Below are 16,254 nucleotides of genomic sequence, written 5' to 3'. Positions count from 1 at the left end.
GAAAATGCTTTATTACTGGCTAGGGCATCCATCCCAATCTCCATGTGTTTTCCCATTCTGTAAGCCCCAGGTCTTGGTTAACCCTTCAGTATAATTTCTAAGCCAGAGGCAGAGGCAGCTCAGCGGCCGCCCTGGTTTGCCTTTTCCATTTAAACCCATAATCCTGGGAATCCTGATATTCTTGTTCTTCCTACTGTGGCAGGGATAGGAGACCTAGAATGATGAGCCCACAGAAAAGAAAGTTTTTTTCCTCAATGGCTAAGGAAGCAGAGAAGACTAAGCTGGCCACTCCATGCATCTTTTCCTTTGAACCTATATTGGTATTCAAAAGCCTTTCAAATGTTGGGTTCCTTCTTGAGTAGGAGGTCATATGAGTATATAAACCACCTGAAAGACGAACAACATAACACAGTTTTTTTTTTTTTAAGAGAAAGAAAGAGAAATAGAGAAAACAAAAGGAAGGTGTCTTCCAGGAAGAAGAGAAATCTTTCCACCTTTTTACTCTTAATGAAATATCTTTCCACCACCTACCATATAAATGTGAGGTCTCCTTTATGTCCCTAACTTCTGGCTGTTGAGAGGCAATTCTCCATGGATCTTTCATATTTCTGAATGTCTTTTGAGCGGATACACTGACAATCTTTTGTTCTGGACTGTCTTTTCAAAAATGTTTGTATAGTGAACAACTTTCGAAAATAGAGATAGTAGTAGAGGATATATAGAGAGAGCAGATGGTTATTTGATGTCCAGTATGATAAAGATGATGTTTTCCTCTGGGGCGAAGGTTAGGCAGCTTGTTTGCCACCTCTTATAAAAGCTTGAGGTTTCCTAAACTTGGGGTTCCTCAGATGTGATGCAAATCCATGACATGTGCAGGATCCACCTATACCCACCTCTGTGTCACCCCCATGTGACTTGGAGGGGAGGCAAAGGGAACTGATGTGAACGTGAAGCTTATGTTCCTGCTGTGTCATGAGCAATAAAGTCTTTGTCTCGAAGCCAGGAGTCTCTGACCTTCTGCCATGAAAACTGTAGCAGGTTTAACTTGTTTGTCTGCAAGTAGGGTAAAATATCTGACCATTCGCAGTTCTTGACACTGGTCAGTTTTTCGGTTAACCATAATAGGTTGTATGAATGAAGTTAAGAGAATGAGGCTGAGAATATGGAAATTTGTTTAAAGGCACTGGAACCAGAAGGCTGGTTAACTCAGGAGCCTCGAATGGCATTTGCATCTGCATTTTTTGTGGGCTGAGTATTGCCTGGAGAGATGTGTCAGGAGATGATTTCTAGTGGTAATCTTGTCTTGGCCCAGTAGGGGTTTCTGCTACTAGGGCATGCTCACAGCTCAGTGCCTTTGCATCAGGAGAGAGTGGCCCCTACACGCTAGGAAGGTCTCCAGTAGGTATAATGGAATCTTGGTGGTTACAGGTTTTATTTTAGAGGCTGGGGAAGATTCCTATCAAAAGAAGCAGAGCTTCCGTGTACATATTCTTGCTTGGTGGTTTTGGTTTTAGTGAGTGGCATGGATATTTGCTACCCAGATTTATTTATCAAGCTTCTAAGAGTGCATTAATTCATATATCCATTGAATAAATATTTATTGATCACCAATCATTTGCAAGGAATTGTACCCATTTCTGAATGCATATTATTGCATAAAATACATTTGTCCTTATTTTTACAGAATTTAACTTCCTTAAATTAAGGAAGGGAGATATATAGGGTCTGTGTTTTATATTGAGGTTATGTTCCAAGAAAATGCAATATGGTAGATTAAAATTACTTGCTACTCTTCCCACTGAGAGGTGGAGTCTAATTCCCATTTCCTTATATAGTATCTGGAATAGCCTTAGAGTGTGCCAGAAGTAACATTCTGGTACTTCTGAAGCTAGGACATGTGAAGGTTTGTAATTTAATCCTGGATTTCTTGGGACATTAGCTTCATGTAAAAAGAAAATCTGACTATACTGAGCCTTCCATGCTGTGAGGGAGCCCAAGCTAGCTACATGGAGAGGATATGAGAAGAAAAAAATGCCTGGCTGGCCCCAGTTGTCTCAGCTATCTTTAGCCACTTGAGTACTTCCTTTCCCCTTCCCTGCCCAGATGATGCCGCAGTCATTGCAGAGCAGAGATGAGCTATGCCCTGTCCAAATTTCTAACCTACAAAATTGTATGCCTAATACTTTTTGTTTTATGTCATTAAGTTTTACAGTAGTTATGCAATAACAGATAACTGTACACATGTAGTTTGCAATGAAAATGCAGTTCATTAAGAATTATTATTAACAGTATGTTTGTTTACAGAACTCCTGTATCAAATATTTTTATATGTCCTACTGTTCCCAGAACTTAACTCCTGAAATAATACTGTACGACAAAATAAAAGATTTTGTGTAATTATTCTTACCTTAAGAAAAACTTAACTCTGAGCTTCATACCAAAGGTGGTGGGATAAAAGCATATTACTGATAAAAGGAATTAGGCAGAAGGGAAGGAGCTGAAGTATCATTTGACCATATCCCCTTCACTCTACACTGCATCCTGGAGTGGGTACAGATGAAAGTGAGGGTGCAGTTTGGAGAAGGCCTGAAGGTCCTGCCTTTTCCTTATCCTTTTGCTGAGACAACGGAGAGGAATTGAGTGTTCACTTTCACTAGAAAGATTAATGGTGAAAAAGCACATGATCACATGACCCTAATCTCTCCCAATCAAGTCGCCATATAACCCATCAATGATGTCAGTGTGAAATAGAGCAACATACAAGGAAATCCTATATAAATGAGTGATGGAGCATAAATAATGTATAGCGTTGACGTAAGAGGTAGACTGTACTTCACTTCCCATGTGCTATCATTTAGGAAATATCACATTTTTGGAAAGTCTAGAGGGGCTTACATTCTTAAGGCCTCCTCTGCCTCTTGGACTCCCATTTCCCTGCATGCCATTTCCATGCTTCTCCATTCCTGCCCCGTTGTGAACTCCAACCCCTGCTTTAAGTGTGTCAGAATCCACTCACACAAAGCACTCACAAGTGTAGTGAGTGTTAATGAAACTTCAGGGTCATAGTCAGGAAGATTTCTGACATCTTACTGGTTCCTGTCTTCCCAGTTTCATGTTTTCTGTTTTCCCCTTACTTCCACTTCCTATTTCATGAAGGGAAATTTTACTCAAATACTGGCTTTGGGTTTTATCCTCTATCTCAAGGGGATATGTTATTATCATGAAAGACAGTTTTCTCCTTTCCTAAGAATTCTGGTGCCAGTTAAGATAACTAAACCAAGGAGGGAAAGTGGTGGGGTGGTGGTGGTGGTGGTGGGTTGAATTGGGAGATTGGGATTGACATGTATACACTAATATGTATAAAATGGATAACTAATAAGAACCTGCTGTATAAAAATAAATTAAAAAAATAAAATTCAAATATTCAAAAAAAAGATAACTAAACTCTTTCCCATCTTGTTTTATTGTCAAGATCAAAGGCAGGGAGGCACGTTAGAATACTGCTTATTCATCATTCATTCTTTCATTCCACAAATATTACTGAGCAACAAGTAGGTGCTGGGAACATAGCAGTGATCACGAGACAAAGTCCCTGTTCCTATGGAGCTTATGCTCTGAGAGGTGGTGGTGGAGACAGATGATAAAAAGTAAAATGTAATGTCAGACTGCTATAAGTCCTATGAATAAAAATAAAGCAGAATAAGGGGCCGGAGAGTGACATGGGTGCTGTGTTAGATAAGGTGGTCAAGGAAGTCCTCCTTGAAACAGGGCCATTTAAGCAGAGAGATGTTGCAGGAATCCAGGTGAGAGGACAGGGCCTTCTTCTGTCATAACATAGTGTTTTTAACACAGTGATGGAGTTTTAGGAGGGCACATGTCCACCCAGCTAAAACTACACTTCCCAGCCTCTCTTTGAGTAAGGTGTGGACGTGTTACTAAGTTCTGTTCAGTGGATATAAGCAGAAGTGGTCAGGGTCACTTCCACAGGCTGCCCTTCAAAGGATTTGGTGTGTGCTCCACAGATCCCTACCCCTCTTTCCTCCATATTCTTTTCCTAGGAGATGGTAAAAGCTGACTTGGATGCAGAAATGGAAACCATTGAATTACAGATTGAAAATGGCAGCTCTTCCTTCTCTTTTCACTCTTGCTCCCTCATAACTCTCCCTCCCCTGCCCCTCTTCCCCTTTCTCTCTCTTTGTCCCTGCCCAGGTGAGTCAGCTCACAAACAATTAAGAGCTGAGAGCCTGGACTCTCAAGCCAGATGTCCCAGGTTCAAATACCAGCAAGGTTGTATGACTTTGGAGAAATTGCTTTTCCTTTCTAAGCTCCAGATTCTTATAAAATGAGGATAATAATAATTCTTACTGTCTTTGTTATGAGGATTAAATGAGTCAATATTTTTGAAATGCTTGGACCAGTACCTGTAACATGGTAAGCAGCATATGTATGTGTTAAATACATAAATTAAATAAATAAAAACCCTTAGTATAACTGTCTAGTTTAGCTTCTTGGCTTTGAAGATGTGATTTGATTTTTTTCAAAAATATGTTCATGTCTTGTGTTGCAGATGCCATATTCAAAATTAATACTTCTGCCTTTGCTCATTCACAGAGCACTCCATGGCACACCCAGAGGTAATATATGGGGGTGCCTCAGCCTTCCCTACCAATAAATTAATCAACTACTTTGAGGTGCTACACGCTCAGCATAAACTGAGACTCTTAGATAACACGAAAAAAATGTAAATCAAGGTCTTCATCCTGGAGAAGTTCAGAGTCTTTGGGGAAAAGTAAGTTTTACGCACGAGAAGCAATTAGAAGACAATACAAGGCAATACCTAATGAAGCGCTGAAGTTGTCCCTCTTCAGTTGCAGGAAACCCCTTAACCTTCTGATAACCTTAGCTTTGCTTGTCTCATTTCAGAGCCCTAAAACAAACAGGAACTGAGGCAAAGAGATTTAAATGAGAAGAGTAACTTAGTACTAACGCTTTTCTTAGACTACAGTGCTTTTCATGTATATTGTCTCAAGACACTGTAAGACCTTGTAAAACAATATTTGAAGGAAGTGGGCAGGAATTCCACTGTTTTTTTCATGGCCGTACTGATAGTTGGGAAGGCCTAGGGCTCTGGGCAGACTGAGATGAGCAGATTAATTTGTCACTCCCTTCCTCAGTTAGATAGGCCTTCTCCAGCCTTTTCTCCATTTCCCCTCTCCCTTCCCCAGCACCCTGCCACTGTCACTGAATCTTAAATCTCCCTTATGAAGGACATTCTAGAGATTCCCTTGGTCACCTGTTTCAGAGTTTAATAAGCCTTACTTTTAAATAGTTAATTTTGAGGCCTATCTTGTGAATTTGTTCCTTGAAGTATCACGGTGAAGGGATATTAGGAAGTCATACAATTTTATCCTCTATTTCATACACACAAAAAAACAAAAATCAAGGACAACAAAAACTTCTTACCCTGTCTTAAAAGGAAGTTATATTAGTTTGAAACCTTTAAAGAAGGAAATTCCAAAACCATTTTGGTAACCAAGTCTGGTATTTGTCAGGAAGTCCTTCTTCACAGATAATTTAAATCCTTGTAGCAGTAAAAAACCATTTCCTCTCATTCTGTCCTGTTTTTTTAGAGTCAATGAACATCTACATAATGGATTTCTATAAATTACCTATTAATCATATTTCTGTAATTTCCACATATTCATGTTAAAAGCTAGGATCCCTGATTGAGGCTGTATCTATGTAGAACCCACTTATATAAATATTTTTTATCAAAACTATTTTGGCAGTGCAGCATGTCTTAGCAATAAAATATTTTTGTAGGCAAATAATGGTGATAGCAAGAAGCACTTGCCTGGTGGTTTACACTTAGAAAGCACTTGAACTATCTTGAATTATCTCTGAATGCTAAAAATGTGCGATTCCAAATTCCTCTCCCTCTGGGCTCACATTTGTTGACCTCAAAGAACTGTTATCTTAGTTGAAGCTATGGTTCTGTTCCAACTGAAAAAATAAATAAATACTGAGTGAGCCACAAATCCAGGTAACAAGCATAGGTGACAAGAGCAGAGGCAGGAAGTGTTTGGCTGCTTGTCCACATGTGCAGGACTGCTTTATTAGAACATATTTGAGTCTCTCTTTCTAAAACAATTTTAGGCTCTTGCATAGACATAGCCATAATACCCGGCCTGATTAATGGCAAACATGATGGAATGTACTATAATGCAAAAGGAACTTAGTGTCTTTAGGCCTTACTTTCCTCATTTGTAAAACGTGTCTACTTGATTTCTAAGGCCTTTTTCTAGTGATAACATTTTAAAATTTAATGAATGCTTTAACATATTTTTTGCAGAGTAATTTTGTTAGTATTGTCTGAGATTCTCAACTTTAAAAATAATTCTGACAAACTCGTGGGTCAGGGACTTCTACGAGGGAGGGGCCCAGTCACTCTGCCCCACAGTCCTACACCTCCAACAATGGACTCTACTGCCCCTTCCTCTTTCTGGTGTGGGATAGGGCCTAGGCTGGGCCTGGGGTCTGACCCTGTGGCTCAGAGCCCAGGTCCTGGCCCCCCCACTCCATCCCTTAGCCCTTGGGATGAGCTGCAATTGGAGTCTAGAAGGCTACCTCCCTGCCCATGAGTCTTTCAGGTCCTGACCTCTCACCTCTCCCAGCACTTTCACCTGCCCTCCCCACCCAGCTTACACCTCAAGCCCAGCTCACAATGTACCTTGAACAGAGGGAGGGGAGGGTTCATGGCTCCCCCTCACAGCCTGAGGGACCATAGAGCCTCCTCTTCTTCTGCTCTTTGTATTTAATAAGAACTAAAAACAATCAAAAACAGAAACAACCAGGAAAATAAAATATGAATAGAAATCTGAAACAGACAGACAACACAGCATCTTTTGGTTACTGGATCTCACCTCTGATCACAGCCCAGGTAGTTTGACAAAGTGTGGCATTTGAGTGGATTGGGATGTCAAAAGACCTGAACTTGATTTTCAGCTCTCATACTAACTGGATGACATTGAGCATTCAACCTTGAGGGACTGGGTTTCCTTATGTGTAAGACGAAAGGTTTGACTGGATTCAATTCAGTAAACCTTTATTAATAGCTTCCTACATTTAAGACTCTTAAATGGGACACAAGGGTGGAGTTGGGGGAAAATACAAAGATAAAGCTGTGGAGAAGCTCTCATTGAAATACAAATCCAATGGGAAGAAAGACAGGGTTAAGGATTGTAATAGAAAAAATAAATCACAAAGTTCTAGGAGCACAAAGGGGCATGATGCAATTTTGAGTTCTCAAGTATTATGAAAGCTGATGCTCACCTATAGCTGAAGAGGCTTTCCAGGAAAGGTGTGTTTGGTCTGCATTTTAGACACTGTCACTAGTGCATACAGTTCATTGCAGTAGCTGCTTAGAACCGCAAGCTACTATGGTGATTAGGCATGTCCATCTCTCCCTGCTAATTGCACTCCTCTGCAGGGTGTAAGAAATGAAAACATGGGAAGATGGAGTTTTTCCAGTTCAGGGATTGACCTTTAAAAGAATCAGGGCAGAGAGAGGGTAATGAAGCCAGTAGAGGAAACTGGTGTAAATATCCCTGACATAAGATTGAACTAATTTAGTTTAAATGGGAGGAAGTCCAAACTAAATTGGAGAAAAATATTATCTGAATTATGGGATTTTTTAAAAGAAATGCGGTTATATTATTTTCAAGTATGTGTGGTAAGATGAACTGATTTCTAGAAAAGCAGTTGTAAGTTTAAGTGCTATTGGAATCTTTTAATGAATAGACAAGTTCTGATTCATTAGGACTATCTTTTGAATGCCTATAATTCATGTATTAACCTGTTTAAAATAAAATGACTAATCAAGCTCTTTAAATTTTGTTCATGCTGCTCCTTTGTTTAATGACTCCTCCCTCCCCTTTTACGTAAACAGTTCAGAGATAAACTGGAGTCCAACGTACTTCTAGTTTTCAAAACTTTACAAATTAGTGGGGTCTGAGCAAATGCTGTCTCATTGGTTCTTGTCTAACGTTGCAATTTTATTACAATCAAATCTGAAACTTTTATCTCTAAAAAGCTGTCCATAAAAGAGATCTCGCAGAGGGTGGCCAGCTGGCTGCTTCAGGCTGTCATATGCCATGACATAGTGAAGGGAGACATGACGGGAGAGCTTCTGGAAGCGCTTCTTGAACACAGAAATATTGGCAGCCATTGGGAAGATGGAAATAAAACAAAGAAGTAAGGAGAGTTCCTCACAGAGTCTGCTCAAGCTTGGCTAGTAGTTAGGAAAGAAAGAGGTCACATTTAGACAAGAGTTAAGGAGAAGCTGAGAAGACAAAGTTAAAAAGCATCCTGAAAGGCGAAGCGGTCTGGATGCAGGAGCCGCCAGGAGCAAGAAGCTGCCAGGTGGTTTTGTTGAAGAGTATTTGAATACGTGGGCAACACTGTGTGAACTTCTGGGGTCAGCTTTGGAAGCTATGAGAGTGCTATTAAAAAGGCAGGAATTGTCATATACCGACCTTCCACTCTGTCCAGTTTTCTAGTTTGTAGTTCCAGAAATTTAATCTTATCTGCTCACTCTTAGATGCTAAGGTTTGGGGGAAATTGACTCATACTCTTCAGACTCACAAGAGAATGTATTAATTAATAGAGAGCTACCCAGCATAACAATCCACAGTGGTCATTTCCTCTGTTCTGGCTCACTGTCCTGGAGGTTGTCCCTCCTCAGGTACAAAATTACATATCAGAAGGTAGCTCAGTAAGTGGTGAAATAAGGCAGAGGAAGACAAGTATTCCTAAAAAAATAATTTACTGAGGTGAGAGTGACTGTAGGTACTGCTCTTTCAGGTTTAGGGCATATTTCTATTTGTCCTCCAATTCGTAGCCATGGGGGTGTTTTCACAAATCTATAGTAAGATTGTTTAAAAAAGGGAAATACAATGGTCTTACCATAAAACCAAATATAATTAACTTAATGTGCTTTATTCTGTGATTATGTCATTGTTATTTTTGGTGTTAAAAACCTTGATTTTAGGGAATTATAGTACTATCTTTGTAAACATTTTTTTTTAACTTGGCAGAATGAAAATACTGGCAACCCTATGACAGTCTCAATTTTTCCTTTTCTTGGAGGGTGATTTATGTTTCCATGATATCCCAAAGTCTGAGAACCATTGGGTTAGAAAACTGAAATAATATCTGTACTATACCAATGGCTTTTAAACTTCTGATCAAGACCCACAGAGAGAAATGCATTATCACATCAAAAAGTACATGCAACCCACACATATATAAATATGGATATACAAATATTTACAGTAGAAAGTAGTTTCACAGAACAGTACTTTACCTCATGCAATATACCCTGGTCTAGTCTATCTTACTTGTTAAAAATGTCCGTTACTAAACAACAATTTGATTTCATGACCCACTAATGGGTTACAGCCCATAATTTGAAAAACACTGCTTTAGACTCAGAGCCCTCTCATCGCAGGACACAGCTGAATAAACACTGACAGGTGTTTCCTTTTTGGATATCCTTTTCTGGATTCCATTCAAATCACATCCCTCCTGCTGCACATTTTTTTTTGCCCTAGAAAGGTTACAATACAATTGATTAAATAAGAACTGTCTCTATGCTGGTTGTATCCCTGTCCTTAGGATATTCTCTTGCCACCTTGCTTAGACTGGGAAATATTCTCTACCTCTGTTGGATTTAGAGATCACATTGGTTCTTTTTACAACACAAGGAAGTCCCCTGGACTCATTAGCCCCACATTTACAAAATACATCTTACGGTAGGTCATTCTGCAGACTAGCAATTCACATCTGTTTTAATTGATTCTATTCACTTCAGTTGCAAAGCATGACATTTTAGTTACTACTCAAATTCAAGATTTGGGGAGGGACAGAAGGGGACATCTTATTCCAGCCCTCCAACACTGACGAAGCATGCAAGATAGAGGCCAGAGGAGAGAAGGCAACTCAATTAAACAAAAAGAATGGTTAAGAATAAGTTAAAATGTCCAGATATAATTAGTTTGGCTTTGTAAGCCTGCCACCAGAGTAATGAAGAACGGAAAATACGCCAGGCATGTTTTGTGGTCACTATCATTTTCTTTTGGACCCTAGGGTTGAAGCCAGTGCAGCAGTGTTATGTGATGGTTCAGAGCATGCCTGTGGTGACAAACTGTCTGCGATCAAACCCCTCCTCTGCCTTTTACCCTCATGAGTAGGTACTGTTTATGTCCCATTTTCAAATGAGGGGACTGAGCCCGCCTCAGAGAGGTTAAGTGACCTTGGACAAGTTTCTTAACCTCGCTAAGAGCCAGCTATAAAACGAGAAACGCTAAGAGTACCTACTTCATAGGGTGGCTGTGAGGATTCAGTGAGTTTATATATGTAATGTACTTAGCCTGGCCACATGGTAAGCATTTAATAAAGTTTAGTTATTATTGTAATTATCGGCTAGTTGTTTACAGGCTGGGTTTTAGAGTCAAGTCACCTGGATTCAAGTCCTAGCTTCTACTTGCCAGCGGTATAATATTGAGAAAAGTACTTAATTTTTCTAAGCCTCAATTTCTTCATTAAAAAATTGTGCTACTACTACCTACTATAGTGTTGTTCCACATTTCACAGATTTAATAATACCACACAGTGCCTATTACGTAGAACATACATAAATACCAGCCAGCTAGCCAAAATTACCAACGTGCCCTCATTTTGCATTTATTTATTAAATACAGTCTTTCTAATATATTGATTGAGATCTTGACTTATACCTCAGAATCTTTGCTAAAGCACAGTTTGATAGCTCTTCATCTCTTTGTTTTCCTACAGGAGAACAGCATTCCTTCCCCCAAAGAATCAGATGAACATGAAACTTTAAATGAAACTGAAGAATTCACTCCAGTTCAATAACTGTCCTTTTGAATTTCCATTGTGTGCTAAGCACAATATCCTATAAGGCAAATTTATGCCTGGCAAAGGTTGAAGAAAAGCCAAATTGAAAAGACTACTATAATTAGAACTTTTGCTAATGGCACTTGAACTGATTAATGTCCGATAGTACCTACTCTACCAAAACATCATTTTTAGGCAGTTATACATTTATATTAAATTAAACATTCGTTGAATAGATGAGCTTATGTAGTAGTGTTTCCATATAGCTCTTGGAGTTAATTCTGTAATGACACGGCCAGTGTAGCTGAGGGCCTTCTCCCTTACTGTTTTCTGTGCCTGGAACGTTCTTGCCATTTCTTCTCACGTGGCTGGCTTTTTTCTCATCATTCCGAGTAGTCTTCCCTGGCCATTCTACCTAATGTGGGTCTTATTCTCAGCTTCTCTCCACCACCACCACCACACTGCGTATTTTTCGTGGTACATATCACTAGTTGAAATAGTCCTGTTTATCTGTGAGCTTGTTGTTGTCTCTTCTGCTAGATCTAAACCTCCGTGAGAGCAAGGACTTGTCTATACTATTCACTATCTGTATTATTTTTTCTGTTTAAATTTAGCAGCTTAAAACAACACACATTTAACATCTTAACAGTTTCTATGGGTCCAGAGTCCATGCCTGGATTAGCTGGGTCCTCTGCTCAGGGTTTCGTGAGGAAGAAATCAAGGTGTTGGCTAGGCGGCAGTCTCATCTGAGACTCTTCTGAGCTCATTCAGGTTGCTGGCAGAATGTAATTTCTTGTAGTTTTAGGACCTAGGTCTCCTTTTCCTTATGGGCTATCAGTTGGTGTGATATTTTCAACTTCTAGAGGCTACCCAGGGTTCTAGCCATGAGACTTTCCCACAACGTGGCAGTTTATTTCTTCAAGGTGAGCAGGAGAGTCTCTGACATCTAGATCTTTTTTTAAGAGATCACCCGATTAGATCAGGCCCAGCTAGGATGATTTGCTTTTGATTAAGTCAGAGTCACCTGATCTAGGGACCTTGTTTACACCCTGCAAAACCTTCTCACTTTTGCCACATAAAGTAACTTAATCAGGGAAATGATAGCTCATCATATTCACAGGTGCACCTGCACTCAAGGGGAGGGGATTATATAGGCAGGTACACGGGGGGTGGATCTCCTGGAAGCCAACTTATAATTCTGCCTATCCCACTGTTGTGGCCCTGAGACCTAGAAGAGCATCTGACACTGAGTAGATATTTAGTACATACTTGTGAATAAATGAAAGAATAAATGCCAATGAAACAAGAACCAAGCAATCAGTGAGAAATGAAAATAAACTGTCGGCTCTGTATTCAGATATATGTTTAGCATCCTATGTTGATTTCAAAACAGTCATGTGATTTGATTGTCCATTTAATTTACTGTCCTTCCTGGGGGTGTTTATGACTATCACATGATATAAAGGGAAATCAATCAGTATTTGTTGTATTATATGAGCAAAGTTTCTGTAGTATAATCTTGATGAATTATTCTGCCCAGCAACCCTTTGAAGATGAAATCATTAAACCTAAGGATGCTAGAAAGGCTTGCACATGGAAGCCCAGCACATCATTAGCAAATCAGGAATAACTGAGATTAGAACTTGGACTTTTGCTGTCTGTTGTTCAACATTTAATACTGCACTGCTTCCCCAAATCAGAGAAGAAGGAGGCATTTTCATTTCTAGGAGAAATGATTTAAAATCAAGTTCAGAAAGATGTTGTCAGGGCTATATCTAAGATACAATGTTGTGAAATGACCCTCTTAAGGAAAAGTCAGCAGTCTCATTATTTGAGACCTAAACTGCAGGGATGAGGCAAGCATAGGATAGTGTATTAATCTGCTTGGGCAGCCACAACAAAATAGCACAGACTGGGTGGCTTAAACAACACACATTTATTTTCTCACAGTTCCGGAGGCTAGAAGCCCTTGATCAAGGTACCAGCAAATTCCATTTCTGGTGTGAGCTTTCTTCCTGACTTGTAGACCACCACCTTCTTGCTGTGTCTTCATATGGTTCTTCCTCCGTGCCTGCCCTCGGGGAGTGAGAGAAAGCTCTGCTCTCTCTTCCTCTTCTTATAAGGACACCAATCCTATCGAATTAGGGCCCCACCCTTATGACCTCATTTAACCTAATTACCTCCTTAATTAAACACCCTGTCTCCAAATACAAGTCACACTGGGAATTAGGGCTTCAACGTATGAGTTTGGGATGCACAGTTCATGACAGACAGCCAAGGAAGTTAACAGGGGAACACAGGGAGCCAGGTAAGCAGAGCAAGTAAGAGCTCAGGTTTTGAATTTGAATTCCAACTCTTCCTCTTGCTTGCATCAGGGGCAAATCCAATTGTTGTGGGCCCTGGAAAATTTTGTATTCCCTGTCTTAAAGAGGACTTTAAGACAGGGAATACAAAATTAAGTATGGAGTCTTGGAAGCGGCTTATGAAAACACTGGGCTCTGAAGCTTAAACTTCACTAATTTGGCAGCAAGTCTGCCTCTACTTGCTGTACAGCTAAGCAAGTTACTAAACCTCTCTGAGTCGCGATTTCATCAGATGTAAAATTATTATATTTAAATCCTAGAGGTATTGAGAGGATTAAATTGCAACTTATAAACTCTCCTCATTAGCTATTATTATTGTTACCTTTATTATTGTCACCCTCATCATCATTATTCAGCTTCTTCATTTTACAGATGAAGAAATAGACAAAAAACGCTTATATCATTGTCCTACACCACACAACCAGTTAGCTAGGAGACTGGGCCAGAGTAATTCCTCCTGACTCGTGGTCTGTCTCTTTCTATGGCTCTGTAGAGATGGCCTTTTGTACTTTCTTTCCCCAGTATTCATACCTGTAAAGGGGATGTTGGTATAATCACAATCTTCACCCCCTTACATCTACTCTGTGGCTGTTATAGAATGAAAGAGATCTAAACAGCAGCTATTACTTTGGTTGGATTTAAGCTTTATTTTCATTTTTATCTACATCTAATGGGGTTGAGGTCTATGAAATAAAAAAGCTATATACATTCAATCTAAATTTTTTATCATTTCTAATTGGAAGGCTAAGTTTCCATCTGCATTTGGGATGAAATGATGACTTGAAAACAAAGAAGTTCTCATCTGGGAGTGATTCCCAAGTTCCCACATGCACAGATTTTGCCAGGGACTTTAGAAGATTTTCCTGGGAAAGTTCCGAGGAGTCAGTCCCAAGGGCTCTAATGCGCCCCTTGGAAATACGTACTGGATGACAGAACTTGGCTCTTCTCCATTCCCCTCACAGCCCCACATATGTGAGAATCGTTCCATGTTATCTTGACTCCGGCAGAACTCTGTGCCTCAAGCTAGTTTTAACACTTTTCAAGTACAGATAATGTTGATTCCAATGTACCGGAACTTTTTTTTTTTTACAGTGACCCACCACATATATTCTGGCTTTGCTCATCAGGGCTGGGCAGTTTCAGTCTGATTGATATTGGACCCGACGATGCTCCTCCTTAAAATTAGTACAGTGTGGAGGATAAGCAACATTTGACTCAGGGCTCTAAACCTTTGGCCTCTGGGTCTGAATGAAAAAAAACAAATACAACCGAGTAGTAAATATCTTTCTCATCTCTCTCATTTCCAAATGCACAATTATAGAATTGTGAAAGTATCAAAACAAACTATGTAGCAATTTAGAATCTACAAATGTATAGGACATGGTTCAGCCTGGGTTTTCCTGCTCTGCTATTGGCTGTAATAAACATAGGTAAGTTATAATAGACATAGGTAAGTTATTTAACCTGTAGTTCTTATTTATGCATAAATAATAAAATGAGGTTCTTAAAGCTCCTAGAGGAAAGAATGTCACTTACCTACAAGGAGGCTATGAATATTATTTTATTATCATTATTAATATATCTATCAGAGATATGTTGCTAATGTTGTATGACTAGAAAACCAGTGCTGATTTTTGCTTTAGGATCTTCAGGAGGACACTCCGGGTTTGTCTACCAGACCTGCTGTTTGTTAAACAGCCATGAGCATATAGTAAAACCAGATAGTTAGGAGAAGTGTAGTGACAGCCAAGCACATCTGTCAGGGGACCTCTCCCTTTCTCTTCTCCATCCTTTTAGAATTGTAGTGGAGAGGCTGGTGGACTCTTCCTCTGGACTCTGCACCTTTCCTAACCTCCTGCCTGCAGGTTCTCTGCTCCGCTGGTTTCGGGCAACTGCACCATCATCCTTTAGCTTCAGCCTTGCATCCCTGTTTACACTTCCTCCACAGCATCACAGTTCCTTCTTTCTAGTCTAAGTCTCTCTTTTTGGCCCCATCCTATTCAGTAGAGATTCTTAAAGGTATCAGGGCCTAATTTATCTGCCCTATTTTTTTGTTTTAACACCTCGTTATATCTTAAGTACTTATTAAGGTGTTACATTCCTACAGACACAAGAGAAGTAAACGCTTGATCATGAGGACTACCAGTCTTTTCTTTGTAAACTCTTTTTGTATAATATAGGAAGATGCAAAGAATGATTTCTTGGTCAGTTACACATCGAAACAATAAAAAAGAAGTCTCCATGGATCCAGATAGTATCTCCTACCAAGGCTCCTCTTCTGATGCCCATCAGAAGTAGTCTATATGCTGATAGACTATATGCCGATTAGTCTATACGCTGGTATTCGGCAGCATGGGACTGTTTACTTCTTAATATTTATGAGCAGAGTATTACATCCAGGAACAATATCGTCTCACACTTGAACTTAGAATAGTCATTCTCAATCATCATTTATTCAACAAGTATGTGCCAGGCACTGTTCTAGGTGCTTGGGATAAATCAGTCAACAAAACAGAGCCTCCCCCCCCACAAAAAAAAAAAATCTCTGCCCTCATGGGGCCTGTTTTAAATTTAAAATGTTTATGTGAAAACACAGGTGAGTTTCTATACCTGCTTGCATCCTCCAGATATTCCTGCATTTTGCCTTTGGGTGCAGTAGTTTGTTTTGTATAGGAAATAGCGTTCCTCCCAGCACAGTGAAAGTTATGTCACAGGCTGACTTTTCAAACAGGATGAGATTGGCAGGCTTCTCTTGAAGCCTGTGAGAGACTTTTGCATGCTTCTCCAGAGTACCAGTGTGAAAACACTTTTCAACTGGAGCAGGGTTGTGCCACCGGCTGTGAAATGCTGTAATCCCAGCTCAGGTTTGCACAAGCAATGTGTGCTCAGTGTTACCCACAACCACTATGCAGAGTTTTCGTTTATTTTTTTGACAAGACAGAGTTCAAAAACAGTTAAGTAAAACAAAGTTCAC

The sequence above is a fragment of the Neophocaena asiaeorientalis genome, unplaced genomic scaffold (genome assembly GCF_003031525.2).
Source record: "Neophocaena asiaeorientalis asiaeorientalis breed wild unplaced genomic scaffold, Neophocaena_asiaeorientalis_V1.1 scaffold24, whole genome shotgun sequence".
In the NCBI taxonomy this organism is placed as follows: Eukaryota; Metazoa; Chordata; class Mammalia; order Artiodactyla; family Phocoenidae; genus Neophocaena; species Neophocaena asiaeorientalis.
This window is presented reverse-complemented; position numbering follows the sequence as displayed.